This window comes from Balearica regulorum, chromosome 1 (assembly GCF_011004875.1).
Source record: "Balearica regulorum gibbericeps isolate bBalReg1 chromosome 1, bBalReg1.pri, whole genome shotgun sequence".
In the NCBI taxonomy this organism is placed as follows: domain Eukaryota; kingdom Metazoa; phylum Chordata; class Aves; order Gruiformes; family Gruidae; genus Balearica; species Balearica regulorum.
The window spans coordinates 211,896,353-211,916,878 of NC_046184.1; the positions used below are offsets into that span (position 1 = coordinate 211,896,353).

The 20,526-nt window shown below is 39.4% G+C and overlaps 2 protein-coding genes and 1 long non-coding RNA gene across 6 annotated transcripts in view; 1 reads left to right on the forward strand and 2 right to left on the reverse strand.

Annotated features, from left to right (window-relative positions):
- Window positions 1-20,526, reverse strand: part of DLG2 (discs large MAGUK scaffold protein 2) — a 1,060,789-nt gene that overhangs the window by 993,270 nt on the left and 46,993 nt on the right. The window lies entirely within an intron of this gene.
- Window positions 1-20,526, forward strand: part of LOC104636609 (transmembrane protein 126A) — a 130,507-nt gene that overhangs the window by 55,146 nt on the left and 54,835 nt on the right. The gene's annotated exons all lie outside the window — the stretch shown is intronic.
- On the reverse strand, window positions 2,313-19,242 carry LOC142599944 (uncharacterized). The gene is made up of 3 exons (XR_012833443.1): window positions 17,430-19,242; window positions 17,064-17,194; window positions 2,313-3,109 (listed from the first exon to the last, which is right to left on the reverse strand). It is a non-coding gene; the product is annotated as an uncharacterized LOC142599944 (long non-coding RNA).

Consider the following 20,526-nt stretch of genomic DNA (forward strand, 5'->3'; position numbering starts at 1 on the left):
TTAGAAAACATAAAACCAGCCCCAAGTGGATCCTAGAGGGAGGAAGAAGAAACCATCAACACAAACATCACATTCCACCCAGAAAACAGTTCCAGATGCTGATGATTTACCTCAAGATCAGCACCACTCAGCTGAAACTCCCTCAGCACCACTACCAGACTGAAACTACCAACCCTAGGACCCAGAGAAGCTGTGGAAGAGTGAGCACAACACCAGGAAAAGGGGTAGAAACTAAAAAGTGTGAGCATAACTATTGTAACTGATTTTTTTTTCTGAAACAGTTAAATCTAACCTAATAATTATTAGACTCTTAAGATTTCAGTTATACTAACAATGTTTTACTTATATGTAACATGCGCTTACTCTTTGCCCATAAACAATAATAATAACATAATAATAGTAATAACCCAAACAACAGTGATTGCTGCCCTCCAGTCCCTTCCTTTGGGAGAAAAGAGACAATAGGAATCTGTGTCCTCTATTGCATAGGCCCATTGAGGCTAATGTAGGACTGAGCCTTCATAATAGGTGGAAAGGGTTGTTTGAGGTGTCCTACGGTTCTGAGGAGCAGATTTAAAACTGGCTAGATTAGTCACATCAATTATTCCAACATTAATACTCAGTAACAAATGGCTTTTGCCTACAGATTATGATTTATCATCTTAGGGATTTTGTACCTAAAGGCAAGGTCCCTTCACACATAGGATCTTGACCGGGAAGGACTAATGGAACATCCCTGTAAGAATCAATGCAATTTATCATCTCTAGTTCCCATGTCTGATACAGGCTGTTTTTCCAACCATCCACAAGGATTCAAACCTGCTCACCAGCCCCAAGGACCACAACGACAGGGAGAGAAATCTCACTTTCATTGTCTCTGAAGCTATCAGAATTTCCATATATTCAGCATGGGGCTAGAAACAATAAAGAAAAAAACCATCTTTATGATTAGGAGTATTCACTTTCTTCGACTAATTGCCTTGCTACAAATTCAAAATATTCCATTTTAGGGTCTATATGAAAGTTATGATATATGTTAATACATACATAATTAACTTCCTTACATTTTCATTATGTAACCTTCATTGGGGGGGGGCAGACATGAAGGTTAAAAACAAACTTCTTTAAAAAAAAAAATAGTCTCCACCTCCTCTAATGAACCAACCCCAAAGTCTAGCTCTTACACAGCTATTATGGCACTGACCCTCCAGTGGCTAAAATAGACAGAACTAATGGCACTGCTGTTTTTCCCAAAGCTTTTTACATTGGGTAGTTTTAAATTCTGTCCCTCCTATATTGCGATAAAGAAAAAAGTTCCTATGGCACAAGGTGAAACCAAACAGCTCCCTTTCTCTAGGAAAAGGTGAACGGCCTGCCTCACCAAGTACAGGTCTTTCTCTCAGATCTGAGTGAAAATAAAGCAAGTTTCATTTCTAAGCCTTGATTTCCCCCATGAAAACCTGAATAGAAACACATGGAATACATATACTCTGCTGCTGGCTGGCAAAGATGCAAAAATGATTCTTCTAGGCCCATAGGTTATTAAGACAGCCCCCTCACAAAAACCTCTGGCTATCAGTAAATGAATCACTAAATCTCAATCAGGAGATAAATAGCCATTTTAGGGAAGTAATTTATATCTCAAGAAGCTCCTACTTACTTTGCAGCACAGGTGAACTGGGAATTGGAAGAAATAGTGCTACCACATTCAGCAGAAAAAAATCTCAAAGCAGTGCACAAACATGACTGGATGAAATCCCATGGTGTGCTAATAATATAGAAGCTATTCACCTCTTATGGTACACCAGAAAATAGCACGCAGCAGTTACATGCCCTGCTGAGGTCTCAAAATAAGTCAGCAGGGGCTCTGAGAACTGACCCTTGGGCTTAAAGGCTCCTGCTCCAGCCACTCCAACACCAGGAGCAACGAAGGATGAAAGTTTCAGAGTTATCCTGGGGACACAAAGATAACAGCAGGCCAGTTTTCCTGCTAGTGTGAGTACGTAGGTGTGTGTGTAATAGTTATATACCGAATCCCCTACATTTCAGGCAGGACTTTTTGCTTGGAAGAAATTAGATACATGCAAAGAAGCTCAAAGCATCCATCCATCTACAGTGCAAGTCACTTCCTTGGGCTTGTGATTAAAGGTGTTCCTCTTTCAAAAGAAACACCATGGCAGTTCCCTCTCTGGTGTCTGTCAGAAAATAATTCACAAAACCGATACTTTTCTTTTTTAAAAAAATAAATTTTAATAATAAATGTTCAACATTTTAAAATTACATTTTAACTCAAAAATCATTATTTTTTTCCCAAACTCTTGGACATCAAGGTATTAACAATATATAATATTTCTTCATTTAAGACAGAGGAGCTGATAGATAAAATGATTTGTGACTTGTAATACTGTGCATTCAAGATTGCAAGTTCATAAACTTACAAACAGAGTTATTTCTTCAATAAAGCGGAAAATCATAAATTGCATGGAACATTAGATTCCTGCATGCCACCATGCCAGTCCCTTAAAAGTGAGGAATACTGCTTCAATACCTTCACAGCAATTCATGGGCTACACTGTCTCCAATTTTCACTCCAGAAGAAATATGTGGCTTAAAAGAATTTGGGACTGGGAAAGCTCATACACATACTGAGCGATTCCCTAAAAAATATGGCCTACTAAGAGAATAGTGATGACTTAGGGAAGATGGGGCTGATTTCTTATAGAATGTCCATGTGGACATTCTCACACGTCAGCTGCGTCGTATCAATATCTGCTTCTCTATAGCTCCATGATTAAAATGAATAATGTTCAAGAAGTATGCCTTTTCCCCACTTCAGGATGTTTTTTTCTGCTGCTGATGCTTCTAAATTATGTTTCAGGACCTTATCCAACAGTACACAGCTTTTTCTTCAAGTGGAAGTAATTCAGGGACACAACTATACAGGCTGGTCCTTATGTCCTCATTCTTTATAGCAGAAGTATTGATTTCTCCTGGATGTTGGAAAATGCCATGGTGCAAGTGATGCAGCAAACTGGAGCGGTCAGTAACGGTCCTACGGTGCAGGCTGATGACTGAAGCTGAACTGTGAAAAATACCAGAGCAGAAGAACCTGTCAAAGAATGAATATGATAATTACATTCAAAATTAAACATAATATTTTGTTCTCTTCTGTAAATAAAAACCATTCATTAGGAATTAAACATATTTAAAAATGCTAAATAGGAGACCTTGTCAAACCCATGCACGCTCTGTACTTACTAGTGGCAACTAAACCTCACAGGCTACTGAGACGATCTTGCCCAGTGCTATCGTCACCATCTATATCGTACTAGCTCCAATAGGATTTAAGAGTACTTAAGAGTCCCAAGAGCAATCATTCCCTTTTTAAACAGTTGCCTTGACTTATGCAGCCAAAGAATATTTGCTTCCTAATTAAACTTCCTCTGCTACTTTTTCTGAGCTGCATTGGAAACACCACAGCCAGATTTAATCATCCCATATCTCCAACAAGTCACCCTAGGTGAAGTTTTCCTTTACGTGAACTTGGGAAGAGAGTAAAGGGGAAAAACCAATAAATAAATTCATCTGATGCTGAGACACCTCCCTGTTTGGGACAAAACTATGGCAGTTGAGCATATGAGAATGAGAAAGAGAATTGGTAACATAATAATTCTGTCTGAAAACTGGCTGGATAAAGTCTGAGTTTGCTTCAAAGATGACTTTAGAGACTATTGAACCCGTTGTCCATTCCTCCATACTGACTACATCCAAAACTACTCAATTAAAATAGACTGAGGGAAACACTTTCGTATTTAAATAGATGACTAACACTCCTAAGTTAGTAAAGGAAGTCTTTTGTCATTTTAAAACAGCTCTAATGAGAAGCAGATTCTTCTCCCTCCTTCTTAGACCTTCAGCAATCATCTGGAAAGCAATATACATTTTTCTGCATATTCTCCTCTAACCAGCAGGCTTTGAAATCAACAGCAGCAGCAGAACAGTTGTCTCTGGCTGCCTTTTGGAAAAACTGTCGAATCAACCTGTCCAATAACACTTTTCTTCTAGGACTACGGTCACACATACAACAAACACAACTGGCTTCCTCCAGAACAACTCTTCTGAGCAGAGCTTCCCATGATACCCTAAAGAACACCCAGGGACCTCTGCTGTCCCTGTGGGATTTGTGAAGAAACCTTGGCCAAATTAACATCAAAAGGAGTTTTACAATAACATCATTAGCACTCTGTTACTGAAAAATTAATTAGCATTGAGTATGCTTGGATACTACATTGACGTACTTCAGCCAAATAACCTAAGATAGCACCAGAAGTAAAATGTCTAAAGTGCTGACTGTGTTAAAAGGAACCTTTTTCCCCCTAAGAGTTTATCATTCTACTAAGAATGCTAAGAACTTAATTCAAAGTTTAAAATCTAATCAAACCAGGGAGACAAAGCAAGATGTTTTCCTATCCATATTATACTGAATAACAAGTCTTCCCTGAGCAACAGCTCCACCTAAAATCAAGCACTGGCAAGTAACAGAAGGGTGGAGTTTTCTTCAAGAGTCCTTTGCTGCTGCTCTTTCCCACGGTGGTAGGGTGCCTAAAACACTCCACCTCGTTTGCTCCCATCTCTGTGTTTCTCATTACCCCGCTGTCCTCATCCCGTGACACAAATGTACTTTCTCAGTACTTTAAGAATCCAGGCCAAATTGTACTATTAATCTTGTTTTTCCACAGAATATATCAGACAGTAAGTGGATTAAGTTTCCATATCCTGGTTTATTGATGTCTGTTAGCATTGATTAAGAGAAAAAGATTGGGAACAGTAGATCAATTTATAAGACAATTTCATCTTTGGTTTCTCTGCCTGCATTTGCCTGATTATTGCTAGTTTTGATTCAGTGGTGCAGACATCAAACCATTAAAAATAACAAATCAGTCACTGGAAAGCCACCATATGGCAGTGTCTTTGATTAGCGGTCATGAGATCATGACTTTTCTAAAGGTGCCCATGGAAGTTTTGCTGAACATCCCTGAAGGAGCGTATCTTACTTTCTGTTTTCTCTTCAGTGCAATAGGAAGACTTAAATTTGGCAGACTTGTAAACCCTATTACAGTTCCAGTAAGTCTTCAAGAACTGTAGCAAGATGTCAGACCAGTAAGCAAATAATAAGCAACAAAAATGAAAGAACAATGTTTCCTGGAGCAGGTTCTTCTAATTCTATGAAGATTAATATTTCACATGTAGTGTTTTCTAAGCGGATAGGTTGTCATCTGAGTGGGATGTACCACTGCCTCTTATAGAGTTGCATTTGAATTCCTGAAAAAAATAATTTTCTGATTTTGTATGGAAGGAGGGAGAAAGTAAAACCCAGAGTTTGCAGCTTTTATTGAACGAATGTAAAGACCAACACCTGGAAGGTGGATTTTAAAACAAAGACCCAAGGGATGAGCGTAAAGTGCAATTCCTAACAGAAAACATAAAAAGAAAGACAAAAGTAAATGACACTATAGGAAGGAAATAACCACAAGGCTTTATGGTTATCCAGGCATTGCCTGGATGATGAGAAACATTGAAAGAGTTATGCTTAGATACGTGGTGCAAACAATCACAAGATAATTTCATAGCTGAACTGTTCATACTGAACTGCTAATGGTGCTTGTTTAGAAGGGACAAGAAAAAGGGACATCGCAAGGCACATCGTAATAAGTTGGTCTGAGGGACCAAGGCAAAAAATGCATGTTTGCAGCCTGCTTTGAGACAGGAAGAAAGAAAAGATTAAAAGTTGCAAGACTGAGCACAGAAAAGTTAAAAATCTAAGGCTTGAGATTTCTGACTTGTGAAGAGGCTGCAATTGCAAATATACCTCTGGACAGCACGCCAACACCATCTGACCCATGCATAGATTGATAATCATTACTCTAGGAAAGTCCAGGTAAACAATTTAGCTGAACAAAGCCAAATTCTAAATTCTTTGCAATGGCAAAGAATAATGCAGAGCTCAAGGGAGTGAAAAAAAAAATCAATTTATAGCAATATATTATTCACTAAAGTAAAATATCTTTTATTAATCACTGCCAAATTGGTAACTATAATAAACAGGAGCTAACAGAGATATTCAACATCAATTATTCTTCATAGGGCATAAATAATAGAAGGAAAACAGGGATTCTTCCTGGGAAAAACTGGTAATGCATTATCCCTAAAATACAGTGGGAGCAGTGAAGGTGGCTTTGTTAGAAGGTAACACACAACCACTTTGAGCTTCTGCTTCCTGATTGTATTAAGAAAAATATTTAAGCTGCCTCACTGAACATAATTACAGGCACTTTCAAAGATCTTTAAATATTTAACTACTTAATCTTCACAATATCTCTATTAAATAGATGTTTCTTTGTATCCCCAATTTACATAAGAGAAACATCTTTTAAAGCTTATTTTTAACAGTGGTTTTGTTTCTTTCATGTTGTTCTGGAAACTGCAAAAAATGCTGTATAGATGTCTTTGCAGGTGCAGCTTTGTAGATGCAGACACAAATGAGAGGTTTTCAGCTCTTTGATTACTGCTGCCAGTCAAGCCAATATTCACTACAGGCTTCAAAACGTAGATGCAATGAAGGATGCAATGCAAGGACAAAACCGTATCTGCAAATTTCCAGTCCAGCCTGAGGCTCCTTCAAAGTTCAGCGTGGAGAAGGGCCCTGCTCATGACTGCACACCACGAGCACTTGGCTGTGCCAAGAGCAGCCTTTGCAAGTTCTTGGCACTTCACCTCCAGCACAATCTATTGACGGATGCTGCTTTTCTGAGCCAAATTTCCAAGGCAGAGGGAAGGGAAGGAAGGCAGCGGGCTTATTTTAAACTTGACATTTCAGCAGAGAAAATGTATAGAATAATTGGAAAGACTTGCAACAAGCATATAAAATTTACCCATAGATTTTGACCAAAGAATTACTGGTTTATCTAACACTAGATTGAGAAGCTCTATACGAAAGAATATAAAAATAGTATAGCTAGAGAAATGAACTTGGATGTTCCTAGGGCATACTATTTTTTCATAGATGATCTGAAAGATGTCACCTGTACCTTAATTAAATTTTTAGAAGTTACCAAATGAAGAGCGGCCGCCAGACAGTGAGAGAGAACAAAAGGAGAAAATGGGACTTCTGCTCCCCAAGTACACGCACATAACTCTGCTTAGTCTGACTGGGTATTCTGCTTGAGCATCTGATGGCAGAAGCTGAACTTAAATAACATTTAATCATTTATTTTCATTAAAAAAACCCCAAACCAACAGATACAGAAAAAATAAAGCCTAACGTTATTCATTTCATTTTAAGCCCGACTCTACCTAGCGACAGGACAGGACTATTGGGTGACACAGAAACACAGAGCACACACACGCACACATGCACGCATGCACAAGAGTCATCCATACTGCTGAAATAACAACTCTAAAAGTGCAGTACGATGCAGGGCTCATGGCAATGGGAACTGTTACATTGGTTTACTGAGTTGTGGACAGGGCAGGCTCAGCATGACTTTGAAACTTAGGATAAAACTTAGTCGACTAGAAAAAAAGGGAAAAACCAGGCAATAATACTCATGTAATAATAACGCTCAGAATAAAGTAATACACAGTGATTAAGAATACGGGAATGAGACTTTACAGAATGATATGTAATACTGCATAAACACTAGCAAAAGTAATTTAATACATAGAAAATTGTCATTCTGCAAGTATTTGACAACAATGAAAATCCAGGAGAGGAAATGTTTGCCATAGTTGCTAACAGCATTGGAGTTACAGAGGAAAAGATTAAACACAGCCTGGCTGGATGTTTCCTTCACAAAAATTGATCCTCCACAGCCAGGAAATTTAGAAGAAAGGGTACAGTGGATGAAACCACAGGATAAGTTTGCCCAGGACCATTGTTCCAGCTGCTCCACTAGAAGGTTTTAAAGGAGTGCTTACTTTGCTTAGGAAACTCTTTTGACCGGTGGTATCACTTCTAGTCAAAGAGAATTATTATGCCCTCGCTAGCTGCTCCCCACCTGGACCACTGACTGGTTGTCCAGTGCTACAGTAGCTGTGCAGTGAGTGGCAGACACTATTACATCAAAATTCTCAGCTACTTGTCCCAGAAGTAGCATTTTTCACTTACTTTGTACTCACATGATTAGAGCAGATAACGCTCCAGCTTTTTGGCACTTCCAAAAACTCAAAGCAGCCATAAAAGCATCTTGATTGGCTGACTAAATTGAATTTAGAGCTGATCTTCTTTGTTAGCTTCTTTAAGTAGCCAAATCATAGCTATGAATAAATAAAAGACGGCCTGCTTTGTACTGATGTAAATGATGACCTGAGTCATGAAGCTGAACGGGGTCTGATTGCTTGGAACAAAGTGGACTCCTCAGTGGTATTTACTATTATATATTCATGTGTGGAAACATCTGTACAAAGAGATTTATGACCTTTGCTACACCAGCAATCCTTGGGCCAGATTTTTGAAGGCACATAAATAAGCAAGCGATATGGCTAGTGGGATTTACCGAAGCATATGTAAACCTTAAGAATTCAAATTCCACCAAAAGTCAGTGTGTGCAAAGATATTTTATAGATCCTAGTAGGTGCTCTCCTGCTTAGATACAAGTGCCTAAACACCTTTGTCATTCTGCACTGAGGTCCCATGAGGTTGCTGCGAGACAATATATACCACACCATGATTTTTTCTAAGGCAAAAACATCTGGAAGCTCTAAATATGTAAGATGTCAAGTCTTTGGTCCACAAATCCACTTGAGTTAAGCTGAAATTAGTGGCATCTAGGGACCTATGTATTTTTGTGCATCTGGCCTAAACCTCCTATTTCATGCCAAAGTCTTTGTCATTACAAAAAATGGAAGAACAAAATACCAACAAATACACAGAACTACCCCTATTTTGTTTCTCGGATGTGTCTGAAGTATCAGGTAGGTTAGTTAATAACTGGCCAAGTTTGTAGATGCTCTGTCTTGTTCAGGGATCCTTTCTGGAATCCAGTCTGAACTAGGTTGAGCAGGGTCACACCATCATTGTTTCCAGATGCTCTCGGAGTGGTGAGATGGTTTCTATACAGTTTAGTGAACAGATGCCTGAGGGAGCACCTTGCAATCAGAGATGACACTTTTCAGATGAGATGTAGAACAGAAAAGCTGATCTATTTGTTTGGGCCAGAGTGAACTTCATAGAGGATTTAGCCCTGTGCCTCACTCAAGTAACTGAAGCTCTGAGATTTTTATCCTCTGCTTTTTAAGGTCTTCCAGAAGGGCAAACTAGTGGTCTTCTGCCAATTTCTGAACTTGATCAAGCCTTGTTGTTGCTCTTGGCTCATTTCAAAGTGGAGTTTCATAAGCAGACAGTCTTCCCTGTAGTGCAACCACCTTTGCTGAACCCTTCTAGCAGCATTCAACATACTGGGACTATAAAAGACAGATTACTTCTAATGTAAATCTGAGGTAAAAGCAGGGCCTTTCAGTAGACATAGAAATAATGTATGATTACAGAAAGCTTCAAGAAGCAATGCAATGTGCCTACTACTAGCAATGTGTCTACTACTAGCTAAAGAATCATTAGCATTCGTGAAAGACTGATTCAGACAGAATAAAGCATCATCCCAGATGTAAATGACACTGCTAAAAATCTTTGTTGCTGAACTTGTTTGGTTAACCTGATTACAACTTTGAAAACTGTCGACTCAACATAGTGTCTCCAGTTTAACAGGTTCAGGGTCAAAGCCATATGCTCTGACAAGGTTGTGATACGAAAAACACTCCCCGTGACACAGTACAGAAGCACAAATCTGTCTAATGCAATCTGAAGACAGGCGCTAGTAGGCAGTGATGATCAGCTGGCAAACAGCTATGTCTCAGGACAGATAAAGTAGGAAGTGTTCAAAAGTCAACATATGCCAAATAGTACCATCTTTCTTCAACTAACATGCTTTAATTATTGAATACAAAGGAAAATTGTGGCATTGCAAAGCACTATTGCGTGGTAGTTATGGGAAATGCTGACATTTTAAATAGTGGCTAACAGTGTTCTCAGTTGCTTTTATGAGAAACTAAACAGATAAATTAAATCTTCCCACATCATACACATTTTATCACTGAGTTTCAAGATCTCTCGAGGAAGATCCTAGCAAAGGCTTTGTTGAATTTTGTTTCAGTCTGTTGTGAATGCACTGAGGGGAGCAGGGAGAACGCAAGCACAATATATTACTGAAGGACATTTGAAGAGTGAGAGCATTGCCACTTTGCTACTCGTACAGCTTTGACTTACAATGTACAGAGGGATACATTCAGAATTGTAAGTATAAGGCTAATAGGCTCACTGAAGATAGGGGAGGGCTGAAGAGAAGAAAAAGCGATCATAGAAAGCAAAATTCAATAGCAGAGCGAAAGTATCATAACTGGTTTGAAAAGAGCTCTGTGGGGCATGTATATGTGAGTGGAATATCTCGAATCAATAAGTGGTTTAAGCTAATTAAAGGATTTTCAGATTTTCAATGTCCTCTAAATGACCAAAAATGTCAAGGTCTCATCCATTTGGAGCATTCAGCAACACACATACACATACGCCCCGATGTTGCGAGATATTTGGTGAGAAGAGTGCAGTGCACACCACAGGAGCAGGTCACGTCAGTACAGATACAAGTGCAGGCTGCAGTGTTATCTAGGACGGGTAATTCTGTAGTCAGGGAAGTTGCTCCATGTTCATATCACCGTAACAGCAGAAAAGAATTTGTTCCACTATTTCCAGCTACAACCTGGAGTGAAAATATCACCTCAAAGTCACTTGCATTGGAATAAAAAATATCCATAGCCCACATGTGCACAGAAAAGCATATGCACAGAGGCAAAAAATGGAGAGCTATATTTATATCGACATGTGGCGTTGATTTTGAGATTACTCTCACCAATCCCAACACACATCATACCCATGTCAAGTGATGACGTCAAAACCATCGAGGTTACATGTAACCAAAGTTCAGGGTGAGGCCTTATAGAAAGGAGGGACATGTAGCTGGGGAACTGCAGCTGGCTGATTTGTCCCAGTAGTAAGTAGATCACATATCTCAAGGAGGGAAGGGCAAGGAGGTTAATAGGGTTGAGCATGGTCTTGTCCATGGGAAGTCGGCAGAGATCCAAGGTGTAAGTTTAGTGGGAGCTCATGGTCAAACCGAGTTATCAATATAGTCACAAAAGCATGGGATAAAGGGAAGGATCTGGGATGGGGGTGGTCAGCTCAAAAAGTACTGCTTGGTTCACTAACAAGACTGAGGAATTCCTCTGTAATTCTTCACACGTGGCATCCTCTCCATAAGTCCAGTGTGTTTAAATGTGACCCATCTCAGAAAAAAAGCACAGCCAAACCAAAACCCCCAAAATCTGGCTATCAATGCTAACAACTAGTTAGAAAACTGTGAGGAAGTGCAATTTTTATTAGGATCAATCAAAAAGGCAAAATTCAAACAACAAAAAAAAGAAAATAGTTGTGAAAATGTGTCTATTTTACTGAAAAAGTCATTGAAATTTTGCCATATGATTGAAACCAGAACTGGGTATTTTTTAGATTTTGTTCTCTGATTTTTCAAATTGTTTAGTTTCCCGTTTCATTTCCAGTTATGTTACACCACACAAACTTGTCAAGACTCCTGATTGCTTTCTCTTCCCTTACCTGCTCTGAATGACGTACTGAACACTACAAATGAAACAGTTCGAGCCTTTCCGTGCTTTTACACAAAACATCTCAAATAAAATGGAATGTTTTCACAATTTTTACACAAAGCATTTTATTTTGACTTTATGAATATGGAAAAATTTCATGCTAGCACTTCTGAAATTCCATGGTTTTGACGGTTCATGTTTTTTTATATCACCTCCAGCTGAATTCCTAGTTCAGGGCTCCACTTATTAATAATATCTTTTCCCATACCCCCTCCTCACAGTTCCTGCAGCATAGGCTATCACCGACTCTCCTCAGACAGGGGTTTCTCCAAAGAGTAACCTTCTTACAGCTGAAAAAATATCTCAAAAAATGTCTCTAGGGATAAAAAGTTCCTTAATTACAGGCAACGACCACAACACTGCCTGTGGTAGGCAGGTATTGTGGTTGCTATTTTGCAATTAGGGAAACTGAGGCATGCATTTCAATGATTTCATAGAATCATAGAAAGGTTTGGGTTAGAAGGGACCTCAAAGATTATCTAGTTCCACCTCCCCTGCTGTGGGCAGGGAGACCCTCCACTAGACCAGGTTGCCCAAAGCCCCATCCAACCTGGCCTTGAACACTTCCAGGGAGGGGGCATCCATTTCTCTGGGCAACCTGCTCCAGTGCCTCATCACCCTCATAGTGAACAATTTCTGCCTTATATCTAATCTAAATCGACCCTCCTTCAGTTTAAACCCATTCCCCCTTGTCCTGTCACTCCATGCCCTTGTAAACAGTCCCTCTCCAGCTTTCCTGTAGGCCCCTTCAGGTACTGGAAGGCTGCTCTAAGGTCTCCCTGGAGCCTTCTCTTCTCCAGGCTGGACAATCCCAACCCTCTCAGCCTGTCAAATTTGCAAGTCTGAAGGTTTGTGGCAGAGTCCCGTATGATACCTGGGGACAGATATAATCAACCTGGTCTAATGGAGGGTGTCCCTGCCCATAGTAGGGGGTTGGAACTAGATGGTCTTTCAGGTCCCTTCCAAGCCAAATCATTCTGTGATTCTATGATTCTAAGAATCTACAAACTTACTGCAGCTATCCAATTCTGTATGATATGAATTAATATTAATGCAGGAGAGGGGGACAGCTTGGTTCATTCTCATGACTGTGAACAATCCAGTATGGATTATGACACATGATAACACTGACTTCAAGGAGTCTTGTGAGGAAGCAACATTGCATTTCTTTCTGCAATTGCAAATAACCTGTTTTACACTGGGGAAAATCCATTTTACCTACCACAAAAAGTAACAACTCTGAAGCAATGCATTAAAAGCAAGCAGAAGTGGAAGCCAGCATGATTTACACACAGAAATCTGTCTCGAGTAAATGCAAAGCTTTGGCTTTCACTTATCTTGTGCCTAAGAAGCATTTGTCTCAGAAGGGCTGGATGTAGGGATTTGCAGCAGAAATAATAAGCTATAATATACGGTCCTGTTCACATCCTTGTCTATCTTACTGGGTTTTTGCGGGGGGCAACCTAAACCCCTACTCCTTTTTTATTTTGTCACTGACCTTCACTATTTGGTTAAACCTCCTAGACATCCAGCAGCCCAGTCAAGTAGGAGCCACAATGGAAGCCCCAAAGACCTTCTCAGGAGGTCAGATGGTGTTCCTAGGAGACAGTTCCCTCTTTGGGGAAGGAAACTGGCATTTCTGGCAATATCTGAAGCAGGTTATCAGTCAAACATACCAAGCTATCAAGATCCCAAAGATAACTTTAGCCATCACAGTATTTGTGTATTTTTTTAATAAACGTTTTCAGAGAGAAAGAAGCAATCCTGCTGAATTCAGGGGCTAATGGGACTTGCATCACTGGTTTTGGCAGCAGCTGCAGTCAGACAAATGAGTGTATCTAATATCTCCTGAAATGCTACTAAATGCCAAGGGAATCATATAGTACTATCCTAGGTGTCTTCAGTAGTTTTCCTGTACTAGTTCTCCTTTGCATTGAGCTGAGCTGCAAGAACGGAATCACTAATGTGTCCCCTATGCTAAAAGAAAAGCAGAAGAGAAGTCAAGAAGAGTGTCTCAGGGGAGGAGCATACAGCATTTCCTTTTAACATGGCCAACATGGAACAATTATAATGAAAAATGTGAATATTCTTGTATACAGGGTAAAACAGAATATATATTAATGGTACACCTTTCAAATGGGACTTGTCTCACTGCCAGGAATGACTTATGTAGTGTAGAGGTCCCTATTTGAGTTAGTGGTCTAGATAAGATTTTCACTCAATGGAGAGAAATAGACTCTTCTGGGACAGGATTCATCTCATTCTGAGAGGATGGAGGATATTGGATGACTCACACCTTAAAAGAGGTTATTTCTTTCCACTGATAATAAAAGGACACTTAGACAACCATCTCAGAGGAGGTCACTGCAGACCTCCAAAATCTGGAATGATGAAGCTAACCCCGCCATCACAACTTCAAAATCCATCAGTCACCAGGAAAACTCATATTGTGGCAGGACGATACTCTGCTCTTTCACTATCCATCATTATTCCACCCCATCCAAAGGCAGTTGGACCATTTACACATACATATACACATACATACACAGAGTCTCTCTTCACTCTCAGTCTTTACTTTGTGAAGCTCTGCTTCCTTTCAGATAAAAATGAGAAAAATCTGAAAAAGATAAATCATCTAAATTGACACACTACATACAAGCATTCTCATGCCCTCCTTTCACTTATGCATTCCCTTTTTGTCTCTTGACATTCCTCTTCAAAGTTTCAATCTTACGACTTTTGTCTCCTTCACTTTCTATGCTTTTCTCTTTTTTACTTGTTGGGGTTTTTTTGGCCATGTTTTCTTCTCCTCCTCATTGGGCTGATTTTGAATTCATTTTCCTCAGGCCACCTCCTTTACCTTTTGCCCTGCTTTCTTCAAGTTCTTCCTCTGCCCTTTTTTCTCTGATTTCTTGGTACACTTCATCAAGACTGAGAGTATTTCCCCAGGAATCTCTCCCAATCTTGTTCCTGCAAGTCACTGTTACATAGAAGAAGGAAGTAAGCAAGGCTTAGTCATCCGAAATCTATGATTCTATCTAAACTACTTCATTACTATCCTAAGTGGTCTCAGTGACCTGTATACCTCTGTACCTTTTAGATGTTTATGCTAAGCATATTTTCTATCATGATGCACAACTATAAAATAAAACATAATCAAATAAAAAATATAAACTTTCATGGATGGAGACAAAGAATCAGAAAGAAGGTGATCTTCATTAAGTCAAAGAGCTATTGAATAGCCAATATACTGAAGGAGATGATACTTGGTCTAAGATATTAAGATCCCTCATTTTAGCTAAATGACTGAAAATATATTGAATAAGTATGAGGGAAAAAGAAGTACATATGTTGAGGGTAAAGATTAAACCCGTTCAGATCCTTTAAGGCACTTGGTAAAGATCAGCTCTGATAAGCTAATGCTCTCTGCCAGGAATAGGTTCCCTTTGATGAATGTAAACCTGAAATGTAAGACATGCACAGATAAAAGGATTTCTTAGAAGGTGTGCATCAGGAAAGCATTTAGAGCAAGTCTAAGATAAGGCAAGACAGAGACCTTTCTGATTTAACCTGGGTGTAAGAAAAGTAAATTTGGGGGTTATTTCTTCAGTTATGTTTGTAGAAATATTCACTTCTGTATAGTCTGTTTGGTCTTAAGTAACCAGTTTCTTCTCCCAAGGATGTAACCTGAGGCACTGGGACATCTTAAGTGCTGTAGGAAAGAAACAGGTATCTTAAAATGACATGGTAAGCAGGAAAGCTCTCTGACATGTAAGAGGACAATACAGCTAAACCAGGAGAGTCTAGAGTTTTGTGAGAGTGTCCCTATAGCCTTTTTACACTGCAAACTGTCTCCATGCATCCCAATCCTGTTTTCAGACTCTTCCCAAGCTCCCATGACTTTCTGGCAATGGCTGTGTGAGCCCCTGAAATCTTCACGTCACTCTTCCCATTGCACACAAATGCATCTTTTTCATTACTCAGAATTTGAACCTTTTCTTGCACAGGCTAATTACTCTGCAAAGACTAATGAAATCCCTTCACAATGACAGGCTACTACATCTAGGGGTAGAGTAGGAGGAGTGCTCTGAAGTGTGCTTGTTTCATGCCCACCTATATCAACCCAGTTTGAGCAGAAATTCAGCTAGAAAACTAGCAAAGGTATAAATGTGCCTACACTGAGATGCATCCAGAAAATATCAGCCTCAAACTTCAGAAAGCATAGAGAACTTAAGAAACAGCTGCTGTGCCCTACTAACAGCCTGTGGATAAGTGCTGGCACAGACATCGCATGGACCACTATTTCCTGGCCATAAGGAATAGACATCTTGTGAGAGGTCAGCAAGAAAAGCCCCGTGAAGACTGTTCCACCATCTTTGGTCTCTAGAGAAAACACTCTGGTGTCAAATACCTTCAGTAATTCAGAATCCAAACTTAAGCTTCGGTATTGATGACAATGTGTTTAGCATGGCAGAATTATTGATTTCCTCAAGAGTACATGTTTTCCATTAGATTAAAAGCAGTTGTTGCTTCTTAAGTGGAAGATAAGGCTTAGTAGTTATTAAGATTGCATTAAGAAAAGTAGAAAAAGACATAGCACCAACAGAAAAAAATACTTTTTTTCAGGTATAATGAGTGTTAAATTAGAAGTTTAATGATCCAGTATAATAATCCTCTGAAATCAAGAAAGGCATGTGGCATCCAGCTGGCCAAGAGTGATTTTGACTATGTGCCACCACAAATGTAGACTGTCATTTAATGTCTGTGGAACCAGACCAAAACATGAACACAAATTTCACACCAATGAAGTGCAAAATACTTGTTTGCTTTCAGCTTTTTGAGTTGATCTTTCACATGTTGCAGCTGACAATCAGATACCTTTACAGCTGTCAAAATGTGACCTTTTTCTCTGCCCAGTCTGGTCCTGACTGAATGACCACTGAGATGCTGAAACCTCATCTCATTTCTGACTTTCTGCTGTAAATGAACTGTAACTGAGATTTAGTAATTGGGACTAGAGGTGCTTTTACCTCAAGAGAGAAGGAAAATGTGCTTGCCATACAAAGACTAACATTTGATTAAATGAATAAAAACACCACAGAAGAAACTTCCAGATTGGTGAATATATTGAGACCACCAAGTAATAGACTAAATCTGGGGGGGGTTTGCTCTTGGTGTTTGGGGTTTTTTTTTAACAGAGTTCTAATTTATGAAAATAAAAACTGGATGTAAAGTTCCCACTGGCATGTGTTCTGCTGTTCATGCTGAGAACATGAAGTAATTTTAAATGATACCTTTTTTTGTTGCTCATAATGCATTGCCACATGAGAGGACTGGTCCACAATTTTGCCCCCTCAAGAGCCAGATGTCCCTATTAATTTTCTCAGACTATAACTTTCAATTTGTCCTCTTCATTTTCAGAGAGCTGAAAAAGAAAAGAAAGCAATATCAACTCTTGCACTTCATGATATATAGTTTTCATTAATATATCTTTCTTATGCTATGTTACAGCCTTTCCTTCATTTACCAAATTCATAACAACTGGCAGATGCAAACAACTTTGCGCTTTAGCGTAATTACAAAAAAAAAAAAAACAAAAAAAGGCTCTAACACTCTTTACTATGAAAATATTGTGCAACTTAGTAAAAGGATGCACTTACCATGAGCTTAAGTGTGTAGATGGAGAAATGTCTTTGATCCCTGTCACATGGCCCAGACGGATCAGATTGCCTAATCTTTTGGGCATCCAAGGACATCATACGCAACAGCCGCTGGCAGTGAAGGGTGGGAGATGGTTCCATGTCTGGTTGCTTTCTTTGTGAAGCTATCTTGAAAATGAAGAGATTTCTTTTGCTTTTTTATCAACATCTTGCAAAAAGCACAGATGCAACTATTGGCAGGATTTCCCTTTCAGGGTATTGTTCCATTAATGTAAGAGTGAATTCTGGATGTATTTTATTTTCTTTCTGATCTCCTGTCCTTTAGGCTTACTTAAATCCTAATCTAACCAATTTCCAGAAGTAGACAACAGGAATGAAAAGAAGAGCAATACTGCCTCTTATTTCCCAGGATTTTTCTATTCTGCTTATTTGTGTTCATCCTCTAGGTTTCTTCATGAAGAATCACCAGTGTTTCAGCTGAAGAAAGGTTGTTTAAAAACAGAGATGTTTAAATGACATATTTCCCTTGAATATGACATGTATGAATGTTAGAACCAACTAACCACATAGAAAAATCTTTCCCTTGTTATTTATTTCATAGGTCTGTGTTGACAAAATAAAATCTCTTGAGTACAAATGTACTGGAGGAAGAGAATTCTGAGGGAAAAAAAACAACAATCAAATAAACACTATGCAGAGAAAACATCCCAAGCTGTGCAGATCTGATCGTTGTTGCCAAGTTTCTATAGAATTATCCATTTGCTATCTACATGGCAAGCACAGCATCATAGTTAGGATTACACTAACAAATCCAATATGGAGAAGAACTTGTTCCATTGAACACGCTTACCTGCCCCTTGTTCCTACCCAGGCAGCACGTCAGCCACCCTCGATGCCCACACCCATGCAGAGACACAGACACAGGCACCTCTGTCCAACTAATTTATTTTCATTTGTAGTGTTGATCTTCCTTGTGAACTACACCCGGAATGGTTTGTGTATTCAAGAGATTGAGAACTAAACCCGTGGAAATTTTAATTTGTAGCAGGGCTACAAAAAACCACAACAAATACGGTAAAGACCAGATGAGAAGCAGTCATCCTGACTGGTAGGTAAGCAAACAGCCTCTGGCTGAAAAGAAACAGACTTATGCAAACACATCGAGTTGGCTATTTCATCTCACAGGTTGATGGTTTAAGGATGACAGAACATTTTTCTTGGTCAAAAGGATATCTGCTGGCACAGGAAGGAATCAAATTCAGAGGAGTTTTCTGAAGAAGAAGCTCCCGGCGTTGCCCAACATGGGCAGGAGGCCAGGATGAAGTTTTCGGGGTACAAGGAACACCACCAGCAGAACGGAGACTGACTTTGCACTGCACTTCTTATCTCAATGCACAGACGGTGCTCCATAACCACACTGAAAATAGTTGTGTACAACTGCATCTGAGTTGGAATTTAATTTCTCAACACTCAAAAACAGTGATTAACTTCCAGGAGGAAGATACAGCTCTTTGGCACATTTATAAGCCTAGATTTGTTTGGATTTTGTGAAAATGGGGCCAAACACCACTCTAGCCACCTTTCTGTGCATCTTCTTTAGACCCTGCCCCTGCTGGACTGTCTTTCCTTACATTATCCTCTAAGCTCCCATAGCTATAGCAATGAAAAACCGCTTTCAGAGTCATTTGGGTGATCAGTATCCTTTTCAAATTTGATTTAGGCTCTTAATCGATTAAAAATCAAAGTAATCCAATGATACAAGAGCTCTAGAGTCACAGAATCTGTAACAATTTAAGGAGTTTGCTCTTCCAGAAAGTTCTTGGATATCTCTGATGTGTAGCTGGTAAAACAAAGCAGAGACATATGCAAATTTATAATTTACACCTATATCACAAATTTTGTAAACAAGCATAAGCCAGACACTGTTGCATTTTATCTTGCTTTGAGAAAGTGTAGAGTAGTTGACTGAATTCAGTTAAATTGGATTAATTAACCTAAAGTGAAGGAGATAATTGAAAATTCAAATTTCAGAACATAGGCAGAATGGAAAACCTATGCTATTCACTTGGTAGCTCGGTCCGTAACACATATTGAAAGCAAGTGGGTACATATATCTCCATTCCCCTTAACAGGAAACTATTTGTCAGCTACTGCCTAGTTCAGTGATATATAAAATGCCTTTATATTTTCCCATGGGAATTTGGAAAAGAATCCACAATCTTTTCAGGGCCTGCTTTCCTTCAGCATTTAAACAGCCCTCTAACATGCTGCTCTCTAGTGTACAATACGAAATTAAATGACATAAAACCTCCCCCCCGGTTAGCACAGGGACACTTCTTGGGAAGGAGAAGACACAAATTCCTAAGGGATTTGCCAGAAGCTGGACTGAAATACAGACCAAGCAGTACTGCTGGGGGAGTTACCATCCAGCGTTGGATGGACACACTGGTGTTGGCATCTGGGCTGGGAGGACGCATCAGGGAGGGGGGGAAATCCTGACAACATGAACCAGAATGGGGCAGTGGTTCTCCCATTTCCCACCAGCATGGCAGGGAGCAGGTCCATCATGGAGGTATGACCAAAGAAGAGCTGGTTAGAAAATTTAGAAGGAAGGATAATCCAATGGCTATGGTTTTCTTTCTTTAGACTCCATTAATAATATTGGGTTTAGTACTCTCAGGTCAGACTTCAAAATATACATACAAGTGTTGGAAGCCTTTAAATATCTTGCAGGATGACCTAGGTCCGTGTGCCAATGTCTGAGTGCCTGAACAAATTTGGCATCTGCTTCTCCTGAACTTCAGTTCATCTATAAAATCCAGCCAATGGCAGCACCCTTTCAGGAGACCTCTCAGGGTGCTTTTTTTTGGTCTAAATTGGTTAAAATTGATCAAATGTTAAGAATGGCACAGGAATGAGATGGGAGGAAACAGCACATACCCTACCTGTACAGATTCATAAGCTCTGGTTTCTTAGGAAAGTAGGCTAAAACTTATTTTGTGCTTAATTCACTGCTTCAACAGACCTTAAAATGGAAAACCACTTCTGCTTTCAGAATTGATGTTTCCATTATTTTGAGGCTGGTGGGGTGTCAATT